At 38.0% G+C, this 18,084-nt stretch overlaps 1 protein-coding gene across 4 annotated transcripts in view; it reads left to right on the plus strand.

The window, feature by feature from the left end:
• The window catches only part of CHL1 (cell adhesion molecule L1 like), a 232,825-nt gene that overhangs the window by 33,221 nt on the left and 181,520 nt on the right, over window positions 1–18,084 (plus strand). For 3 of the 4 annotated variants that reach the window (XM_055414340.2, XM_055414348.2, XM_055414341.2), the window contains exon 2: window positions 8,935–9,008. The exons of the other annotated variant lie outside the window; for it this stretch is intronic. The gene's annotated coding sequence lies outside the window, so the exon portion shown is untranslated. The remainder of the gene's footprint in view (window positions 1–8,934; window positions 9,009–18,084) is intronic. 4 annotated transcript variants of the gene reach the window in all.

An 18,084-nucleotide genomic window follows, 5' to 3' on the forward strand; every position in this document is an offset into this window, starting at 1 on the left:
GTTCTTAATGTTATGTATAACTAAGCAGTTTATGGTTTTTAGATATTCACTAGTATATATGCATAGATGTGTATGCATATATTTGTATGTGTAACTATATTACTACTTGAATATTGATATATATTTTAAAAGCAATTTTTATTTATTAATTTATTTTTTATTTGTGGTCGGTCTTCGTTGCTGTGTGCAGACTTTCTCAAGTTGTGGCAAGTGGGGGCTGTTCTTCATTGTGGTGCATGGACTTCTCATTGTAGTGGCTTCTCTCGTTGTGGAGCACAAACTCGAAGGTGCATGGTCTTCAGTAGTTGCAGCACACGGGCTAACTAGTTGTGGCTCGTGGGTCTTAGAGTATAGGCTCAAGAGCTGTGGTACATGGGCTTAGTTTCTCCACAACATGTGAAATCTTGCCAGACCAGAGATCAAACCCACGTGCCCTACATTGGCAGGTGAATTCTTATCCACTGTACCCCCAGGGAAGTCCTTGAATATTGATATATTAATTAGGGAAAGGAATGCACTAAATGTTATAGTATGTATGTTTGATAGATGATATCTATTTTATAAGTGTGTATATATGCATATACATATTTGTATATGCACACACACATATATATGTATACACACACACATACACATTAGTATTTTACCAAAAATCTCTACAGTGAACATTTATTACATTAGTAATAAAGCAAAAAGCCCTACACAGTTATCCACTTAAACCAACTGTCATTTCCTACAAAGCCTTTCTAAAATGAAATTCCTGGGTGAAAATGAGTTTTTCATGGATAGAATAGTGAAACCACTTGAAAATTCTTTGTCTGCTAAGGTTCACTGTGGTGGACTAAAATACATACCATACTGAAAATATCTGGGAAAGGTGGATAGAGGATTGAATCTTCATCTTATTTCATAGGGCGTTAGAGTATAGCCTTGGGTGTTCTTTGAGTAAGCTAAGAAGGAAGTGGACAGTCTGAGATCCACAAGCCAGGGGTACAAGAACAGTGAAGGCCAGTCAAGGCTTGAAAGCCAAGTGAGCAAGCACTCTGACCAAAACAGCAGGTGGAGTGTGGCTCAGGCAGGAAATAGGGAATAGCATCCTGGGATCAGATTTGTCTGGACAAGTTCCTTTCTGGGGGGCATAGGGCTGCCATTCATGGGCATGACTTAGCATAGTACAGGACACAGACGAGTAGTAAATACATGAATGAATAAACAAAGACCCCTTGTACAATGCTTTGGGACAGAAAGTCCTAATAATGGCTGTGTTAACTTCCTGTCCTACCTAAATGTGCCTGAAAGATTCTCAAGCAGTTTTAATTCATTTTTTAGCGTGTCTTTTAATGGTTTGTAATTCCTTTCTTTAATCATGATTTGAAATGTTTGTCACTAAGCTTGCAGCTCCAAACAACAAGAGTCTGTTTTAAAAGCATTCTGATACTGCAGTAATTTTTTTTGCAGTATTAAAGCCTGTCAAAATTACAAAGCTACATTCTGGAGAAACGGTTCTGTAACCCTATGAAGTATGTAAATTTTTGTGCCTTAGTTCGTTATCTCTGGAATGAGGACCTTAAAAACAAAATGAGGACCTTAAAAACAAAAAAAGTGTCTACCTCATAAAGTTGTAAGGATGAAATTAATTCATGAAATGCAAAGTAGAACAGTGCCTGGTTTACAGCTTGCCCCACATAAAGGTATCCTTTTATCATCTCTAAACGGGCCTTACTCTTGCTCCTGGTCAACTGATTTGCTCAGGCTTTTGTCAAAGGAGCTTTGCTTCTCTGATATCTGAGGTTGAGCTTCCCTGGTGGCTCAGATCGTAAAGAATTTGCCTGCAATGCAAGAGACCCTGGTTTGATTCCTGGGTCAGGAAGATCCCCTGGAGAAGGGAATGGCAACCCACTTCATTATTCTTGCTTGAAGAATCCCATGGACAGAGGAGCTTGGTGGGCAACAGTCCATGGGGTCGCACAGAGTTTATGTGAGATTATTGTTACATGCATTTTGGATTATATATAAAATCAAAGTGCTCCTTAACCAGTTGTTTTCAGAATTGCTACTGCCAATTTGTAATGGATATTCTTACTTCCTGGGAAGACAATCTCCAATTGAGTTAGAAAGTACTTAAAATCAGATCTAGATCCTCTTTGAGATCTAAAAGATGATCGATCTGATTTATTCTTAAAACGTTGACATTTTTGTTTATTGCTTTCAAAACCATTTCAAACATGTTTTCCATTAATATTTGCATGCATTTGACATATTGAGAAGACAGGGGAATGTGTCTGACCATCACACTCCAAGGTGATAAACAGAAGAACAGCAGGTCCAGAAGAGAGACTCTGACCTCTGGGAGGTGGGACTTTTAATTCATATTATTTAGAAAAGCTCCAGCTCTGCCTCTGGTGTCGTATGGGGCTTGGCTTCAAGCTCTGTGGTGTGACTACGGAATGTAGTTGTTTTGCCACGTCGGCGTTCATGGCTGGAAGAGCACAGAGGGAGTGATGAGTGCCTTTATAGATGTACTCTGAGCCTCAGGTCATGTTCCTCCACCTCAGGCTTCTGCTACAACAAACTGCCTTAGATGCTTGGCTATAGCTGCTTAGCTGGGAGTTTTATCAGAAACTTTCATCTTTTTAAATTTTTCCTACTGTTTAATAATGTTGATTCTCCTCAGGTCATCAACAGAAGAAATCACAGCCACGTTTGATTGTAGAGAAGACAGGAGTTAAGTAGTTTCCTCAAGGTGACACAGCTCTTAAGTCGCAGAGCTCATTGATTCAGACACTGATTTATTAATTACTTTCAGTGTGTTACCTATTGGCATTGAATCAAATGCCAAAGTACCTAAGTGTAATTGATATCATTGCTCAAATCCAGACCCTTCTAGACCAGCCGGGCTTCCCTGGTGGCTCAGAGATTAAAGCGTCTGCCTCCAATGCAGGAGACCCAGGTTCAATCCCTGGGTTGGGAAGATCCCCTGGAGAAGGAAATGGTAACCCACTCCAGTATTCTTGCCTGGAGAATCCCATGGACAGACAGTCCACGGGGTCGCAAAGAGTCGGACACGACTGAGCGACTTCATTTCACTTCTAGACCAGCCATTCACAAGGGGTTCTTGAGAGGGTTTATTGGTTCTCCATGATGTTCTCAAATAGTGAGATATAAACTCTCCTTTCTGTGAATAAACTATGAGTGCACTTGCCCAAAATATGTCTTAACCTTTTTGGAAACTGTTTCTTTAACATACATGACCTGTCATAGTAGTAGGATTCTACTGTGTATGAATTGCTTCCCAACTCATTTCTGAGGGACTGTCCCTCTTGCAAGTTTTAATAATCCAAGATTGCAGAAAAGATATTATGTTGACTTTCCTGTATTCTCAAGGTTTTATGTATTTTGATCTATATGTTTTGTGTTTTCATCTTTACCTGCAAAAGACTTTTTAGTTTTCCTCTTTATGAGTCTCATGATCTCAGCCTCTTCAACATTTTAATTATCCTTCTGTGTTACCTCCTTCAGCTCCATTATTGGAGAAATTTTTTCTTGTAATCATTGACTTTTGAGGCGAAAGAGTCTCACAATCGCTGTTGACACTGTCATGTTGTAGATGAAGATACTGAGCCCCAAAATGGTTAAGAAACTTTCTGTTTATAGGCAGTGCTAGTAACAGAGCTAGGAATAATTTTTATTAGGTAGCCCTGGAATATTCTTTGCTGATTTCATCATATTATGCTATTAACCTCTTTAAGACAGTTGAATGTATATATCAAAATGTGGTAGAACATAGATAAATAATTGCTATGGAGTCTTTTTATCAAACTCATGGCACTTGATGTGAATGATGTGGTAGGAAAAGTAGGCTAGTGAAGAAAGTAGGCCTTGGAGAAAGACTGGTTGCACATCTTGATTCTGCCGCTCATTCTCATTGTGTGTTTGTCCAGACTAACCTATATGAATTTGTTTCATCATCTATAAAATTATGGTCAATGTTACCTCACTTAGAGGGCACTCTGTTACATGAGATAAGATATAAACTGCTTATCACAGCATCCAGCACAAAGTATGTTTTCAACTGATGTTAGAAAACATTCACATATGATCCTTAGTAGGAGGTCAATACTTGTTTTAAGTAAACAAATACTAAAGCTAGTGGTCAAGAATAGGAACTCTTCTTTTCGAGTATTCTTTCAGAAGTATTTGTAGGAAGAAATTCAAAATTTCTATATTTCTTGTGTAAGGTTTTGCTTGTAAAGAACTTCCAAAAGCAAACATTTACTGTGTGTTTTTATTTTCATTTTATTATGCATATTGAAGAATTTCCATTGGGTATTCATTTTTACTGTACCACTAAGTACTGTCTATTTCCTAGAAAATATTATATCACTTCCTTTTAAAAAGATACAATTAAACAAAATTGAACCAAGCATCTTGGCACAGGTTTTTGAGGGCATAGAACTCCATGATTTGAATCAAGAGCTCATTTATTCATGCCAGTAAATGTCAATTGATAACAGAAAGACGTATTTTCAATCCCAGTGTCTTAAGAATACGGACCCAAATATTGACTAAAAGCTGAAGTGCTCTTAGTCTATTTTTTAAGTCACTAGGAATTCTCCAGTAGTTAAAGATTGAAGTTAGGTACATTTTAAAAGGAAAAGGAACATCAGTTACAGTTCCAAATGCATATACTGCCCCCTCATCCACACACATACATAGAATATGCCTTTTCATTCAGTGTATATTTAATAAGCAACCAGTTTTTGATAATTTGACAGCCACTGCACTTGAGTATTAGGGAAGCAAAAATTAATAAAACAAGTGTTTTTCTTGGCCTTGAGGAACTCACAAACTTGTGAAAACACACACACACACTCACACATTGTAAAGAAATCCTCTTCTCTCTCATGAGGGTAATGCATGTACCTGCCCACACAGGTAGCTTATACAACAGTTGTCAAGGTTCCTATGCTGCCTCTTAAGATAGCATGTGATTTCCATCTGTTGACTGAGTTTGAGTTGGGGACTCTGATCAGGTGTACTTCCCGATTCCTTTGCTTCTCTCCTGGTGATGATGGAGATCTAAGCTGCTCTTCTGGTCACTGAACATTTTCCAGGTCCCATGCCTGAGCTAAGTGTTTTGTACATGTCAGTCCTATCCCTCAACACTGTACTTCAAGGTAGATACCTTTATCCCTTATTTACCAACAGGACAATTGGAGTTCTGAAAGTTTCTCTGACTAGTCTAAGATCACACAGTAAGTGCACGCTTACCTTCCTTTTTATTTTTCATAATCACTTTACTTTTAGCTCCTCTGGCTCTTTTTCCTGTGTCACTTTTGTCAGATACACTGGTTAACGTGCTCCCTGTTCTATCAGAGTGACATTCATACCTAGGACCGTCGGATTAAAGAACTGAAGTAACACTAATTTTTGATACATGTAACTTTTATACATTCAATCACTAATTCTTCCAAAATTTATTTTTTAAGCTTCATTGCATTGCCAATCAGTGGTACTGGGATTACACCAACAATCAAGATTTGCCATTTTGGAACTTAAGATTCACTGTATTAAATATAGAGTAGAAGCTTTCAGAAATATTTAGGATAGTCATTGATCTGGTTCATTTTATCTAAAATACAGCTTGAAATTTACACATGATTTGTTGTAAATTCAGTGGGTATGGAGAATTCACCTTAAAAATAACCTAGGATGGTGTCATGTAGAAGCATTGCATATTATTAATTTTTTTCCTCCAGCATTGGAAGAAATCACTATTTCTTTTGCTGAGTGCCTATGAAGTCATAGGTTTGATTGTAAAGGCCATATTGTGTGAAAAATACTATTTTCATAATCTAAATAACCTCAGGGCAGCAAAGTGTTCATATCAGGAAGGCATGTAAACCTGAGTTCAGCTGATTCAGAGCTCCTGTTTTACACTTGTCATGGGTTTACTGTTCACCAGGTGGACCCTGGTCCATTTTTTTAAGTGCCTCTTACTTTGAGAAAGTTTTGTTTCTCCCTCCAGTGTGCTTTGTTATTTTTTCCACAAGTGAGTGGAGTTTAACTAGTTTGATTTGCCTACACTGTAGTTTCTTTGTCATCCTTTTTTTTTTTTCTTTTTTGAGTAAAAGCGAACAACCAAGAAGGGCTCAAATGCCTCTATTGCTTTAATATGCCTCTAAATTCTTCAGATTCCCTTTCAGTATTCCTCATTCCTCCCATGACATTTGGTAGGTGTGGTTATTCATATCTCATAAGTAGAAGAACAGGGATTTTGAAAAATCAACCATCAATTTACCTCTAAATGTGGAAAAGAAGATACTAGTATCTGTATCACTGGTGATAGGAGGAAGGGTAAAGGCTTTAAACAAACAAATTCAAAAGATTATATATCCTGCTAAATATAATAAGAGTAGGATGAGAAAGACACCTTAGACTGCATAGTGTAGCCTGTGTACGTCTGTGCATGCATGCATGCTCAGTCCCTCAGTCATGTCCAGCTCTTTGTGACTCCAGGGACTGTAGCCCACCTGGCTCCTCTTTCCATGGCATTTCCCAGGCAAGAAGACTGGAATGGATTGCCATTTTCCTCTGCCAGGGGATCTTCCTGCCCCAGGGATTGAACCCATGTCTCCTGTGTTGGCAGGCTGTTTCTTTACCACTGAGCCACCTGGGAAGCCCGTGTCTGTGCATATCCTTATAAAATAATATTTAAGCCTATACCTATGTATATCCTAAATTTGTACAGATTCATGGTGTGCTAATATTCACTGTAAGGAAACAAGAAGTCAGACAAATTTAAAAGAATTAGATACGATGAGATAAAAATAGCATTTATGCTCATATTTTATTATCAGCATGTATGCCTTAATATATGTATTTAATGTGAATTATATGTATAATATTGTTGCATTCTAAAGAATTGTCTTCATATGCCTTTTTGGAGATCATATACCCACAACATGAAGGAATGAAAGGAAACCTAATAACACAGAAATAACCCTTTATATACACCAATACCAAACAGATACACACACACACACACTCACACACAGTGATTGGATTAGCAACACAGAACTTAAATCCATGATTAATGTGAGTGCCTTCTCAACCAAAGTTGAATGAAGCAGATGAGAGCTCAGCAGGCAAATGCTGCTGCTGTGAGCATACAAATCAGTTTAATCAGTAGCTACAGTCTTCATGCCTAATGCTAAGACACTCTTTTGAAATTGCTAAGTGAAAGTGTGGGTAACTTCAGCATGGTCATTGATCCCTATTGCCTTGGGTGTGACTCATGGAGGTAAAAAGATGAGTCCCATTGGGAAGCACTACCTACAGGAGCTGTATGAGATGGGTGGATTTTGAAGAGATGTCTTAAACAGACTTAATGTGGGAACCTGGCTGTAGAATATATCCAATTTATCACTGGCAAGTATAAAGGATATCATTTAACTTTAGTCTTAGTAAATGAGGTAGGGCAATCAGCAAGTCTCATTTGGAAACATTTCATTTTTTCTTTTCCCCACTAGGTGACTATGGAAACACAGAGGACGCTGGATACAACAAATGATGGCCTGTTTTTATATTCCTGTTCTTAGGGGAAAAGTTTCTATTAGCCTGTAGACCTCTATAAATACAGTTATACTCAAGCTATGTGTACCATGAACCCACTGGTTAGGGGCCATGTTAAATGTTGTTTTGGGCTTTGTGAGCCATGCATAAATAGCTCTTTTTGTTATAATGAAAATTATAACAGTAACAGTGTAAGAAGTCGGCCGAAAGGAACTAAAATGAGGCCACTAAACAAAAGTATACAGGGCACAGTCTGTGCAGTGTGTCACTTGGTCAGCTGGAAAGCAGTGAGGACTATTCTCATTCTTGCCAGGGTGGAATTTTTCTTTTCAGTGTATTGGTGTCAGTTTTTCTCCGGAGGCATTGCAATCTGCTTATAGCATTTTGGCAACAGCTTTTGGAATAAGGCCAAAAAGATCATCAAATAATGCACAGAAACGAAGTGTATTGCTTGGATATTTTAGCCGTCTTTCTTCTAAGGGCAAAAGATATTGTAGTTTTATAAACTCTTTAATTCGTAGTTTCCACCGGAATGAGTTAAAATTACTAAATGGAATTTAGCTCTTTAGAATGATGCTCATTAAGTTAAGACAACTGGTATGACAAAAATCTTTGACTCATTTTGACCGTCCTTATGTTCAGTAGAAAAATCTTAGTTTTTCAAAGATGTGCTCTTGGGAAGGCATTTGGAAAAATCTTATAAATAATCTTTTAGAGGTTGGGAGCCGATCACAAATCATTCGGGAGTTAACAATAAAAAGAGTGTGTGTACTGGTTGAAACAGCTCCTTCATTTCACATGTTGGTATTTTAAAAGATGGCAGGCTTGCTGGGAACACACCTGGGTGAGAGATGGCCTCTTGAACGGAAGGTTTATGTTAACTCTAATTCATAGAGTTCTGATCTCGGAGAGTGCTTCCTGATAGAGCTCTCATCGTTTCAGCCTGTACAGTTTTATATTGATAGATGGGTCACAGCCTCAGACAAAAGCAAGTGGCTATTGTGAAAAACAGTCCATGGAGGACTGCCAAGAAGAAATTCGTGCAAATTGTGGTCTGTTGCAAAATACTTGAGTTTGCGAAAGAAGACACATCAATAATTCTATCAATAAGAAGAGTAATTTTGTGGCTGCTTTTTCCATCTCTGTTTCATTTTTTCATAGATAGAAATCTGGAGGCTGTATTTTATCCTCAGCAACACAGCAATGCTGTTGTTTAGGTATCTGGGAGTTTTTTCAAGGGTTAGTGGGGAAGAAAAAATAAATCGCCTTCTTAAACATGGAAAAGGTAAAAAATTACTTTAAAATGGTTTCTTAGATGGGGATTATCTCTAAAATTACAACTTTCTAATCTATCTCTAGGTGCTGTAAACTACAGTGACCCTGTGTTAATACCACAGACATCATAGTGGAACTGAAGGGAACTTAATTTACTGGTAAGAATATTGTCTTTAATCAGGTGCCTTGTGCATTTTCAAAGCATCGGTCACACAGAGCTTACCCCTTCATGATCTGAAGGACTTTCAGCTTTAGTAACTGTCCCTTGGATTTGGATCAGTGTGGAATCTGACCTGAGTCCTCCTTTGGAGCTTGTTCAAACTCTTTGTGCAGTACCAGGCTGAATTGTAACCAATTTCAAAGGGTTTGGAAGAGTGAGAAAAATTGTTCTTTTAAGGGCCAGATACACATAGATCTGGTTATGGGGAAGTTACTTAGCTCTTTTAAACTTCCATTTCCTAGTTCATAAAATTAGAATAATAGTTGTAATTTCCTGTAAGTGTGGGTTAAATCAGATTATTTTGGTAATGCGTATTAGCACTGTGTGGAGTCCATATATTATTCAGTTAATTTTAACCCTTACTATCATTGTCAGTTTTTAAAGACAAAGTGATTTGAGAAAAAAAATAGTATTTTTATTGAAGTATAGTTGATATATAGTATTATATAAATATATTGATTATATTATATATTATTGTCATTATAGTGATTCCCACTTTTTAAAGGTTCTACAGGTTATACTACATTTATAGTTATTATGAAGTACTTACTGTATTCCACGTGTTTTATAATATATCCTTTGAGCTTATTTTATACCTAATAATTTGTTCATCTTAATCCTGTATTCCTTTATTGTCTCTGCCCCTATTTTCTCCCCACTGGTATCCACTAAGTTATTCTCTGTACCTGTGAGTCTGCTCCTTTTTTATTGTTGTTGTATTCATTAGTTTGTTGTATGAGGAAAAAATGGTATTTTTTTCAATAAAGAATAATACTCTTTTTACTTTTTCAAGAGCACATCTTATAACCAAGAGAATGTGTACTCTTGTAGAGTTATTTTTCGGTGCATGCAAAATCTTTCTACATACTGGTTGTATATAGGGACCTTATAAGGAAGACAGTGTGGAAAGAGATGGGACTTCTTGAGTTTTTGAGTCATTGCTCCTTCCCTACTCCCTGGTAACCAGGATGGGCCTTCTAAATGAATGGAGGGCTATTCCAAGAAGAGATCTATGAGGAAACTGTGTGTGTGTTTTGAATAGCTTGTGCCCTCTGTCTCGTTCAGGTAAATCATTTTGGAACTCTGTGCAGTCTTTCTAACTCCAGTGAATCTACTGGTCTATTAGAAGGTTAAAAAGCATTTGAGATATATTCCTAGAGAAAACTCGCCTTGACATCTGATGAATAATCAAATCCTTTGATGATGAATAACCATTCATGTATTAGGAGTACATTTATTATGTTAAAACACGTCTATGATTTTTATCCTAATGAATTTCTAGATCCTAAGAAACCTAGGTAAATCTTTTCAGAAATTAAAGGATGAAATACAATGTCTAGTGTATTAAATGAAGAAAAAAAAAGATGTTAGCATGCTGCCATGAGGAACCTTAACTGTGGTTGTGTCATGATGATATATTAATAATTGTGTCTTTTGACATCATGGAAAAGGATGGCAACTTTCAAAACAACTGCTCACTCATGACATACATTCTTAACTTAATTTTATTGTTATGTTTGTTTTCTTGTGTTCCTCTTGATGATCAATCAAATCATTATTTAATTCTACAAAATAAGTTCCCTTGCCATCCATCCATTTTAATGCTTGAGAAATTTAACTATTCAGCTTTCAGGAAGTGCTTAGGGAATCATAGTCCTTAAGGATACCCACACAGACACAAACATGTACAAACATGTACAAACATATGCAAACATACTTTAGTGTTAATTTTCTTTTGAGAATCTTTGATTTAGAGAGCCCCTCACAATCTCCCAAGAATTAAAAATATGGGGTGAAATAATCCCCAAGACATTGATAAACTATAATATATGAATAATTTTCTCGTTATATTTTTCAACACTCAAATGTGTCTGAATTTGTTCACAGCACAGTCCACACGTTTTAAGTGTAAAAAATTTGAGTTTTTTTTTGAGTTTGTGCATAGCACATTAACATAGTTTTATTTATATGTTTCAATCATTGCCAGTCCTAAGTATAATTTATCCAGAGATGATACTATCTATATATCTTAACAGAGGGATTAAGTAGTTGAATGATAGAGTCTGTATTTTTGTGGAAGGTCACAGTGAAATATGTGCTGTGATAAAATGATGTGTCACACTGGGTCATGTGCTGAGACTGGTTGCTGGTGCTTATCTCTACACACGGCTCCTCCTACTGATTTATGGATTTGAGTGATTTTTTTTTTTTTCTCAGACTCTAGGCTGCATGTCCTGAGAGGAGGTAAGACAGAGTAGTATATTCCTTTGCGTCTTAGTATCATGCCGTTACTACCTAAGAGCAGATTATAGCCAACCTCCCTTGCTGGTCTGTGAAGCTGTCATGAAGGCATAGATTATGTTCCAGTAAAATCCACATCTGCTCTCAGAAAGCATTCCACATGCCCAGTTATATCAGTGCTTGACTCCCATACTCTGGGGAGGACAAGTTATATCTGTCCTTTCTGAAATATTCTCAGTGTTGTATGATGCATATACTCCATGTGGTAGTTAATTTTAAATGTAAGTTTGACCAGGCTAAGGGATGCCCAGATAGCTGATGAAACATTATTTCTAGGTTTGTCTGTGAGGGTATTTCCAGAGGAGATTAGTGTTTGTGTTAGTAGACTAAATAAAGAAGACTGCCCTCACCAACTTGAGTGGGTATCATCCAGTTCACTGAGGGCTTGAATAAAACAAAGACAGAGGAGGGTGGACTTGTTCTCTGAGCTGAGACACCCATCTTCTGCCCTCGGGCATCAGCATTCTTGGTTCTTGGGCCTTTGAAAAGAAAAATAGTGAAGTCGCTCAGTCGTGTCTGACTCTGTGACCCCATGGACTATAGCCCACCAGGGTTCTTCATCCGTGGAATTTTCCAGGCAAGAGTACTGGAGTGGACTGCCATTTCCTTCTCCAGGGGATCTTCCTGAACCAGGGATCGAACCCGGGTCTCCTGCATTGCAGGCAGATGCTTTATCATCTGAGCCACCAGGGAGGCAGGGGCCTTTGAAATCACACTGAATTATTCCACCAGCATTGCTGGTTCTTCAGTTTGCAGAGAACAGGTCATGGGATTTCTCATCCTACTTAATCTTGTGAGACAATTCCAATAGTTCCTCTCTCTTTATTCCTGTATATATGCTACTGGTTCTGTTTTTCTGGAGATCTCTGGTGAATACATTTCACAGATGCAACTTGTTTGGCTGATCCTGCATCTGTCTTATTCTAACTCTGTTTTAGGCCTTACACTCAGTTTCAATGATTTGTGTACACATTTGTCTCAGTAATAGGTCTTTGAGGGCAGAGTACAGTTAAGATATATATCTGCTTTGTTACCACTGAGCATAGAACGTAGCACACACTAGATGCTTTATAAAGATGGGGCATGGGGAAAAAGGAAAGGAAGAACAGTGGGAGGAAAAGATTCTCCTGATAGTTCACTCCTTGGACACCTTCTGGGCTAAATTTAAATTCTCATATTGTTTTTCTGCATCCTCTAATGTAGGCAATCATGCTGGTAGTTTCTAGTCTCACTAAAACTTGATTTCTGATGAATTCTAATGTCCCCTTAACTCTCCTTTCTCTAACATCCCCAACTGGGTAAGAGACCCAGGTCTTGTTGGCATTGCCTATATCTAATTCACTTCAGGACCATTCTGAAATAAAAGTGTGAAGAATTGTTGAATGAGTCTTACCTAAAATGAAAGTTTCTCCTCAAAAGATTTGAAGTTGAAGCTGAGTAAAACTGATATCCTGAGAAAGAAGTTCCTCTGTTTTGAATAAAGGGCTAATTTTTCAGTATCTTTTAAAATGGAGGCATTCTGATATGGTAAGATTCCATCAGATGCTAAAATATTTTGCATAAGGAATGAGCATTGCATATTTTAAAAGGATGATTCTAAGCAGTGTTCTTTTTCTTTTTTCCTTCCCATGATATAAGAACACCAAAGCTAGCTCCATACTCTTGTCCAAGAATTAATCATTCCTATCCGTATTTGATGTTTATACCTTTTCAATATTTATGGACTGTTTTGTTCCTTTATTGTTGTTTATGTACTCTTGAGACGTTCAGAAGCCCTGCATTTCTTCCTTAGCCAAGCACTCCATTTCCTTCATCATTCTTGTGACTGTTCTTTGGATCGCCTCCAGTTTGCATATGTAATTTTGATATCGAGGTGCCAAAAATATGTTTGTTTCAATGGGAGTCTTATTGAAGTTGCTTTTACTCAAATCACGCACACAAATAAATACGATCTCTAAAGCATGAAAACTCAGTGAGGGCTCCAAAGGGAAACTGAGATATACAAATATGTTGTTAAAATGCTACAGGTAGCTTCTAAGTCACTAGAGAAATGGCATCTCAAAATCAAAAAATTGTAGAATGAGCGTCATGTGAAGATTTTCTTTTAAGGCCAAGGTTTGTGATCATTTTGCAGGTTTTGTTGTTACTGCCAGTCTGCTGGCTTGTAAGATTTTAACAGGGTTGGGCTTAGTCTTCTTAGCTATTTTCTAATCATTTACTTATTTTTTCTGTCTTTTCACTTTCAGAAGACAGAGTCTCTTTTCAGTGGGAAAAAAGTTTCTATTGCTTTTCAGAGAAAAGACCAAAACAAAACATTCATAAAAATATTAAAGACAAAGAGACACTGAAACCCACCAAAACATGGGTGATCTTTTAAATTAATAAATAGACACTGTGGATCTTCTATTGTCATTTAAAAAGGCTTTTCAAGTGGCAGCACAACATACTGCATGCCTGAAATGTCCGTGGACTTAAGTAGAACAAGCAAACAAATGATTCAGAGTAAAATCCAATGAATAGAGAAAATTGTGTTCCCTCAACAAAATGCCATTTTTGCCCGAAGGCAATCCATGTTGGGGAAAAATACCACGTATAACATTGACACAAATCATAGGCATCTCCCCTAAACAGCAGATTGAACTGCACATGTGTGAAAATATTTCAGGCCTTGGAGAGGAAACAAACCAATGAAATACATCATTGCTATCGCTGACTGAATTGGGGAGGGCGACGGAGCACGCACTTCTGAGAGCCTGGTGATGAAGCAGGGAATTAGGAAGTAAATCAAAGCCTCTTATCACAGGCTAATAGAGCCCATCATAAATGATCCTGCCGTGGAAGGAAGCCTTGCGCACAGAGATCAAAGATTGGAGCCTCCATAGAAACCACAACATTCCCTGCCCAAAAAGCAGCAAGAAAAGGAGTGAAAAGGAGAAATGCATTGAAGCTCTCTAAGAACCCTGTACAGTATTAACCTCCTTTTCTTAAGGGCAGCATTCACTGTTAGAAAAGTGAAAATGAATATTTTTAATAGTATGATTGATTTAATAGTATGATATTTTTAATCATACTATTAATATGCTTTTGAGATAGTGAGTAGCTGGCACCGTAGTCTTGACTAACTTCCTTGGAGACAGACTCTAGGAAGTGCTTCCTTATATTTGTGATCCTTCCATGCCTATTTTAGTGTTTTCTTCACAACTACAAACAGCAGGTATGTTATATTTTATATTTGAGTGACTATTGTGTACCGACCTTGGGTTTGGTCAAGGATTTCAGTCCATGCTAATTGTTAATTTCTTGTTAACCAGTTAATCAACCCTTATGTGATTTGGTATTTCATTCCACAAGGTGAATTTAGGAAGTTCCTTAACTGTGTACAACATCTCTATACATCATACTCTCCTGTCATCATATTTTATAATATTTTAAACTTGTGCCATGTGTAAGATGACAGTAAAAGAAAATGAATCTTATAAATCACTTTACATTTCTCTAGTAGAGTATTCTTTATTCATTTGTAGGAAGCAAATATTTTTTAAAAAATTAATTCATTCAGCAGTTATTTTTGTTTAATTCTTAGGAGACACTTGGCTGAGGGTACACCAGAAAACAAACAGGCAGTTTTTACCCTCATAAATCTTATCTCCATTATGGTAGACACATATTCATTTAATTATCATGCAAGCTACTATGAAATTGCCCCTCTGATAAATGCTAGTTAGGAGAGTTAAATGAGGATTTGACTTACGGGAGGTCAGAGAAAGACTCTGAGAAACTGAGGCCTAATCAGAGCTAGGAAATACACTGGGCAAGAGGGAGATAAGAGTCCATTTGATTAGAGAATTTTATCACCATGTGTTTACTTTTCTTGGAAGGGAAGTAGTGGTGGAAAATGAATCTAGGTACAAGGCAGATAACGAACCCACTTCAGTATTCCTGCCTATAGAATTCCATGGTCAGAGGAGGCTGGTGGGCTACAGTCATTGGGATTGCAGAGAGTTGAACATGACAGAGGTGACTTAGTAAACATGCACAAGGCAGAGAATGGTGCAGTAGATAGTAAACTGATGAAGAGAATCAATTCAGTTCAGTCGCTCAGTCGTGTCCGACTCTCTGCGACCCATGAATCACAGCACGCCAGGTCTCCCTGTCCATCACCATCTCCCAGAGTTCATTCAAACTCATGTCCATCGAATCGGTGATACCATCCAGCCATCTCACCCTCTGTTGTCCCCTTCTCCTCCTGCCCCCAATCCCTCCCAGCATCAGGTTCTTTTCCAGTGAGTCAACTCTTCGCATGAGGTGGCCAAAGTATTGGAGTTTCAGCTTTAGCATAAGTCCTTCCACTGAACACTCAGGACTGATCTCGTTTAGGATGGACTGGTTGGATCTCCTTGCAGTCCAAGGGACTCTCAAGAGTCTTCTCCAGCACCACAGTTCAAAAGCATCAATTCTTCGGTGATCAGCTTTCTTCACAGTCCAACTCTCACATCCATATATGACCACAGGAAAAACCATAGCCTTGACTAGATGGACCTTTCTTGGCAAAGTAATATCTCTGCTTTTTAATATGCTATCTAGGTTGGTCATAACTTTTCTTCCAAGGAGCAAGCGTCTTTTAATTTCATGGCTGCAATCACCATCTGCAGTGATTTTGGAGCCCCCCAAAAAATAAAGTTTGACACTGTTTCCACTGTTTCCCCATCTATTTCCCGTGAAGTGATGGGACCAGATCTTAGTTTTCTGAATGTTGAGCTTTAAGCCAACTTTTTCACTCTCCTCTTTCACTTTCATCAAGAGGCTTTTGAGTTCCTCTTCACTTTCTGCCATAAGGGTTGTGTCATCTGCATATCTGAGGTTATTGATATTTCTCCCAGCAATCTTGATTCCAGCTTTTGCTTCCTCCAACCCAGCGTTTCTCATGATGTACTCTGCATATAAGTTAAATAAGCAGGGTGACAATATACAGGTTTGGCGTACTCCTTTTCCTATTTGGAACCAGTCTGTTGTTCCATGTCCAGTTCTAACTGTTGCTTCCTGACCTGCATATAGGTTTTCTGGTTCCTCTGCCTTTTCTAAAACCAGCTTGAACATCTGGAAGTTCACGGTTCACATATTGCTGAAGCCTGGCTTGGAGAAATTTGAGCATTACTTTACTAGCGTGTGAGATGAATGCAATTGTACGGTAGTTTGAGCATTCTTTGACATTGCCTTTCTTTGGGATTGGAATGAAAACCGACCTTTTCCAGTCCTGTGGCCAGTGCTGAGTTTTCCAAATTTGCTGGCATATTGAGTGCAGCACTTTCACAGCATCATCTTTCAGGATTTGAAATAGCTCAACTGGAATTCCATCACCTCCACTAGCTTTGTTTGTAGTGATGCTTTCTAAGGCCCCCTTGACTTCACATTCCAGGATGTCTGGTTCTAGGTGAGTGATCACACCATCGTGATTATCTGGGTCGTGAAGCTCTTTTTTGTACAGTTCTTCTGTGTATTCTTGCCACCTCTTCTTTTTTTTTTTTTGAACAGAGGAAAATTTATGCGTCGAACCTGGACTGGTCACTTATGATAATATACATGCTACAATTCCATTCTCTCCAATCATTCCACCTTCACCCTCTCCCACAGAGTCCCAAAGACTGTTCTAAATGCCTATGTCTCTTTTGCAGTCTCTTATACAGGGTTCAGGTTACCATTTTTCTAAATTCCATATATATGCGTTAATATACGGTATTGATGTTCTTCTTTCTGGCTTACTTCACTCTGTATAATTGGCTCCAATTTCATCCACCTCATTAAAACTGATTCAAATGCATTCTTTTTGATGGCTGAGAAATACTCCATTGTGTATATGTACCAAAGCTTTCTTATCCATTCATCTGCAGATGGACATCTAGGTTGCTTCCATGTCCTGGCTATTATAAACAGTGCTGCAATGAACATTGGAGTACATGTGTCTCTTTCAATTCTGGTTTCCTCGGTGTGTATGCCCAGGAGTGCGATCGCTGGATCATATGGCAGTTCTATTTCCAGTTTTCTGAGGAATCTCCACACTGTTCTCCATAGTGGCTGTACTAGTTTGCATTCCCACCAACAGTGTAAGAGGGTTCCCTTCTCTCCACACCCTCTCCAGCACTTATTGCATGTAGACTTTTGGATAGCAGCCATTCTGACTGGTGTGAAATGGTATCTCATTGTGGTTTTGATTTGCATTTCTCTGATGATGAGGGATGTTGAGCATTTTTTCATGTGTTTATTAGCCATCTTTATGTCTTCTTTGGAGAAATGTCTGTTTAGTTCTTTGGCCCATTTTTTGATTGGGTCACTTAGTTTTCTGGAATTAAGCTGCAGGAGCTGCTTGTATAATTTGGAGATTAATCCTTTATCAGTTGCTTCATTTGCTATTATTGTCTCCCATTCTGAAGGTTGTCTTTTCACCTTGCTTAGAGTTTCCTTTGCTGTGCAGAAGCTTTTGATTTTAATTAGGTCCCATTTGTTTATTTTTGCTTTTATTTCCAATATTCTGGGAGGTGGGTCTTGGAGGATCCTGCTGTGATTTATGTCGGAGAGTGTTTTGCCTACGTTCTCCTCTAGGAGTTTTATAGAATCTGGTCTTACATTTAGATCTTTAATCCATTTTGAGTTTATTTTGGTGTATGGTGTTAGGAAGTGTTCTAGTTTCATTCTTTTACAAGTGGCTGACCAGTTTT

Source organism: Moschus berezovskii, chromosome 24 (assembly GCF_049115385.1).
Source record: "Moschus berezovskii isolate FMDL1 chromosome 24, NW_MosBer_1.0, whole genome shotgun sequence".
In the NCBI taxonomy this organism is placed as follows: Eukaryota; Metazoa; Chordata; class Mammalia; order Artiodactyla; family Moschidae; genus Moschus; species Moschus berezovskii.